At 58.1% G+C, this 5,064-nt stretch overlaps 2 non-coding genes across 2 annotated transcripts; both read left to right on the top strand.

Moving 5' to 3' along the window:
* Window positions 1–694: 694 nt before the first annotated feature.
* Window positions 695–2,509, top strand: LOC142795558 (small subunit ribosomal RNA). Its single transcript, XR_012893118.1, has one exon. It is a non-coding gene; the product is annotated as a small subunit ribosomal RNA (ribosomal RNA).
* Window positions 2,510–4,228: 1,719 nt separating this feature from the next.
* On the top strand, window positions 4,229–4,381 carry LOC142795555 (5.8S ribosomal RNA). Its single transcript, XR_012893115.1, has one exon. It is a non-coding gene; the product is annotated as a 5.8S ribosomal RNA (ribosomal RNA).
* Window positions 4,382–5,064: the final 683 nt, after the last annotated feature.

The raw sequence follows: 5,064 nt of genomic DNA, 5'->3' as shown, positions 1-5,064 counted from the left end.
CTACGACCTCGGCGGGTTTGAGAGCGACGTAGACTTGTGGCACGCTCAACATGCCACACGTTTCGGGGCACACCCGCGGTGAAATTTTCTCGAGTACGCTCGTATTAGGGCCCAAGGAGGTCTGGGTACTTATCGCTGCTATTATGTGGGGGTTCTCGTGAGCGGCGTACGCGAAAGCGACCGGGTGTCTGATATGCGGCGGGCTTCGGCCTCGTCAAGCGTGTCCTCGGGTCTGCTCCAGGGGAATCCACGGCAGTCGTCTGCAGCCTCATCCGCTTGATGCGTTAGGGGCTGGTTGTCGGACGGTGCCGTTTTACCACGATATCGAGGTGTGTTCCGTGTCGTCCTCGGGCGATTCAGATGCGAAAGCGCCGAAGACGCGGGCGTGACCCGTCGTCTGGCGGCTTTGCAGTCTCGGCTCCGTTGCTAGTTCCGGCCGGTCCACCGACAGTGCAGCGGGCTTGGGCAACCCGCACGGCGCGACCGAGTCGATGCAACGAAAAAGAGCGAGCATGAACGTGCTTCTTGCCGCACGGCTCCCACTCGTCTTTCGGGAAGGTTGTGCCGTAGCGAGCTCGAACGCCGTCATCTCGGAGTGCAAAATAAGCGTGTTGGGGCGCCTGAAGGTGGCCTCCGCCGCACACAGACTGCGTCCGGCCCGCCGAGGGCGAGGACGGACGCGCAGTCGAACGATTACCTGGTTGATCCTGCCAGTAATCATATGCTTGTCTCAAAGATTAAGCCATGCATGTCTAAGTACATGCCGAAATAAGGCGAAACCGCGAATGGCTCATTAAATCAGTTATGGTTCCTTAGATCGTTTCTTCCTACTTGGATAACTGTGGCAATTCTAGAGCTAATACATGCAGTGAGCCTGGAGCCCTTTGGGTAACGGGTGCTTTTATTAGACCAAGATCGATCGGGTTTCGGCCCGTATTGTGTGGTGACTCTGGATAACTTTGTGCTGATCGCATGGCCACGAGCCGGCGACGTTTCTTTCAAGTGTCTGCCTTATCAACTTTCGATGGTAGGTTACTTGCTTACCATGGTTGTTACGGGTAACGGAGAATCAGGGTTCGATTCCGGAGAGGGAGCCTGAGAAACGGCTACCACATCCAAGGAAGGCAGCAGGCGCGCAAATTACCCACTCCCGGCACGGGGAGGTAGTGACGAAAAATAACAATACGGGACTCTTTTGAGGCCCCGTAATTGAAATGAGTACACTCTAAATCCTTTAACGAGGATCAATTGGAGGGCAAGTCTGGTGCCAGCAGCCGCGGTAATTCCAGCTCCAATAGCGTATACTAAAGCTGCTGCGGTTAAAAAGCTCGTAGTTGGATCTCAGTTCCAGACGAGTAGTGCATCTACCCGATGCGACGGCTCGGACTGAACATCATGCCGGTTCTTTCTTGGTGCACTTCATTGTGTGCCTCGAGATGGCCGGTGCTTTTACTTTGAAAAAATTAGAGTGCTCAACGCAGGCGAGTCGCCTGAATAAACTTGCATGGAATAATAGAACAAGACCTCGTTTCTGTTCTGTTGGTTTTTGGAATACGAGGTAATGATTAAGAGGGACGGACGGGGGCATTCGTATTGCGGCGCTAGAGGTGAAATTCTTGGACCGTCGCAAGACGAACTACTGCGAAAGCATTTGCCAAGAATGTTTTCATTGATCAAGAACGAAAGTCAGAGGTTCGAAGGCGATCAGATACCGCCCTAGTTCTGACCATAAACGATGCCAACCAGCGATCCGCCTGAGTTACTCAAATGACTCGGCGGGCAGCTTCCGGGAAACCAAAGTATTTGGGTTCCGGGGGAAGTATGGTTGCAAAGCTGAAACTTAAAGGAATTGACGGAAGGGCACCACCAGGAGTGGAGCCTGCGGCTTAATTTGACTCAACACGGGAAAACTTACCCGGCCCGGACACTGGGAGGATTGACAGATTGAGAGCTCTTTCTTGATTCGGTGGATGGTGGTGCATGGCCGTTCTTAGTTGGTGGAGCGATTTGTCTGGTTAATTCCGATAACGAACGAGACTCTAGCCTATTAAATAGGTGCGGGGTTCCCAGCACCTTACAACCTTCTTAGAGGGACAAGCGGCTCCTAGCCGCACGAAACAGAGCAATAACAGGTCTGTGATGCCCTTAGATGTCCGGGGCCGCACGCGCGCTACACTGAAGGAAGCAGCGTGTCTTTATCCCTGTCTGAAAAGACTGGGTAACCCGTGGAACTTCTTTCGTGATTGGGATAGGGGCTTGCAATTGTTCCCCTTGAACGAGGAATTCCCAGTAAGCGCGAGTCATAAGCTCGCGTTGATTACGTCCCTGCCCTTTGTACACACCGCCCGTCGCTACTACCGATTGAATGATTTAGTGAGGTCTTCGGACCGATGTCCGGCGCGGCCTTTCGGTTGCGCCGGTCTGTTGGAAAGATGACCAAACTTGATCATTTAGAGGAAGTAAAAGTCGTAACAAGGTTTCCGTAGGTGAACCTGCGGAAGGATCATTAACGGATTGTGAAGGGTGAGCGCCTCAGCTGCGTCTGCGCCCGACACTTTCTGCCGCTGACCCCGTTTGGACGCGGGGTCGGCTTTTCCCCACGGGGCTGCCTGAATGTGGAGCGGCACCCCGTGACAAATTGTTGCGCCCAGCGGACGCCAACACCGCGACCTTGGACGGTCGGCCAGGTGGCGGACGCGGGTACAAACGGCGCAACGCACTCATAGGTCGGCTTTCGACCCGCCACTGCACCGTGGCTCGAAGCGCTCGAAATGCGCGACCCGACCGCTGCGGGACCGCCTAGTACTGTAAACAGGAGCGGCGGAGCGCGAACGGCGAGTCGTGGTTACGTCGGTAGAAGGCGAGGCTGCGCGTTCCCGAAACGCCAGCCGAGTGCCCTCCCGACCGTTCGAGCGTGCAAGAACGAGACCCGACAATCGCGCGGCGACTGCCAAGTACGAGAGGAACGGCACAAGCGTCGGCGGTCGGTCAAGGAACTGGCGATGTGACGGGTCCGCTGTGCACCAGTGCATACCGTCCCGCCGTCCGCGGCAAGCGCCTCCGCGTCCTCGGGTGACGGAGGCTGCCGGTCGGTTCTTGCAGGCGAGGGATCTCGCTGGCACCGGTTCGCGTTGACGCGCGGCCGGTCATGGCACGGCGATGCGACGGCCGAGGTGCGCAGTACTCGATGGAGGAACCGCACGCTCCGATGACCGTCCCGCCCTCCGCGGCGTATGCGTACCGACCGTAATGGTTGCAGCAGCGCCGGCCGGCTTTTGAATTCGCCACACGAAACACGGTGCGAGATCGCGGTTAGGGGAGCGTCGACGTTGCCAGGCGTTTTGCTTGCTGCCGAGGGAAAGGCGGCACGGCCACGTCGCGCTCGTCGCGATTAGCGGGTCTGCGCGCTTTGGGAAGGTGCCGCAACGACTTGCCGAAAGAGGAAGCACGGAAGAACGAGGGACTTGGACGTCCCGACAATTGAACGCACTTGCGGCCAGGCCCTTGCTGGCTTCGTTCTTCCGCCTCGAGTAGGCTCGTACGCGGCTCCGGCGCCGAAAGTGGTCCTTGGCACCGACTTCGGTGGACGTGGGAAGTGCCGCGCAAGTACGGCGCGCCTGGCTCCACCTGTTGGCTAAAGTAGGCAGCCGGATCGGCATTTTGGTGTGCGGTGGCAAACCGTGGATGCGAAAAAAGCTTGTGCGATTTCGTGGAACAAAAAGCGGGGGTCCCCCTTTTTATGCGGAGGAGACCGACCCGCCCGCCGTGGTGAACCGCGACGCCACGGTAAAAACGGGAGAGGCTTGTCGATGGGACCGTGCATCCCGCGCTCCACGGAGGCCGGGAGGCGGCCGCCCGAGGAAATGTGTAGCCGTCGAGGCCCGCATCTGCGTGCACTCTTATCCAAATGGGTGTACCGCAGGCATTTTCTGGTTAGGCGGGCCAATGAGAGCGAGCACACAACGATACCTACGGGTCCGGCTTGGAGAACCGGCTTCGACGCCTCCCGAGTATTTATAGAGGGGTGGACCACGAAAGCACTCGCAAGTAGCGGAAGCGAAACGCCGTCCGAAACACACCGTTTGCTCGATTTGCGGCAGCCGAAAAAGGCGCGGCAGAGTTTTGGAGTCCAAGCGTGCGCTGAAAAGCGCCCTTCTTGGCCACTGTTTGGCCGAGTGCCAGAAACGTTTGGTTTTGACTGTACGGAATTGAACAAACACTTTTTCACGACTCTAAGCGGTGGATCACTCGGTTCTCGGGTCGATGAAGAACGCAGCCAGCTGCGAGACTTGGTGTGAATTGCAGGACACACTGAGCACTGATTCTTTGAACGCACATTGCGGCCTTGGGTCTTCCCTTGGCTTCGTCTGTCTGAGGGTCGGATCACATATCAAGAGAGCCTTCGGCGCACAAGGGAACGTGAGCCGTCGACTCGTTTTGACCGCGTCGGCAACACGGACAGCACGCTGAACACCTCACAGCGAGCGCCAACAGCGGCCACTCAAGGGCGAGACGGTGGCGACCGTCGTGCCAGAGCCCAACCGAAACGGGGGCGACCGACTGCATTGAGGATGTGGCACCTCGTTGAGACCGCCGCAGGACTTCGAGTCGGAAGGAAGCCTGCAGGGAAAGTGCGGTCGAGGTTGCGTACTCCTCTCTGCGACCGGGCGCGCAAGAGCTGCGAGAGCCACGGACGCGCAACTTTAACGCACGGTAAACACGAGGAGCGAAAGCCGGCCAGCAAAGCTTCTCCAGCCGTGCGCAAAGTGCGCGAGATCGCAGCCTTGCGTTGCGCTTGTTGCCCTCGAAGTAAGCAGGGTGTCCCGTAGACCGGGCGCTCGAACACGCTGCGGGGCCGTGCCTCCTCCAGGCTTTGCCGCGCGAACAGGGAACGTTCGCGCGCAAAGCGCAGGGAGGTGAGGAGGCTGCGCCCGACGTTTGCGGTTCGCTGCGTACGCGGTTGATGCGGAGAGCACGGCGCGACGACTTGCCGCGAAGCGGAAAAAGTCTCCCGCACGAGTTGGCGAAACGTTGGCGAAGCTTAAGGCGTTCTCGTCGTAGTCC

The sequence above is a fragment of the Rhipicephalus microplus genome, unplaced genomic scaffold, assembly GCF_043290135.1.
Source record: "Rhipicephalus microplus isolate Deutch F79 unplaced genomic scaffold, USDA_Rmic scaffold_731, whole genome shotgun sequence".
In the NCBI taxonomy this organism is placed as follows: domain Eukaryota; kingdom Metazoa; phylum Arthropoda; class Arachnida; order Ixodida; family Ixodidae; genus Rhipicephalus; species Rhipicephalus microplus.
This window is presented reverse-complemented; position numbering and strand designations above follow the sequence as displayed.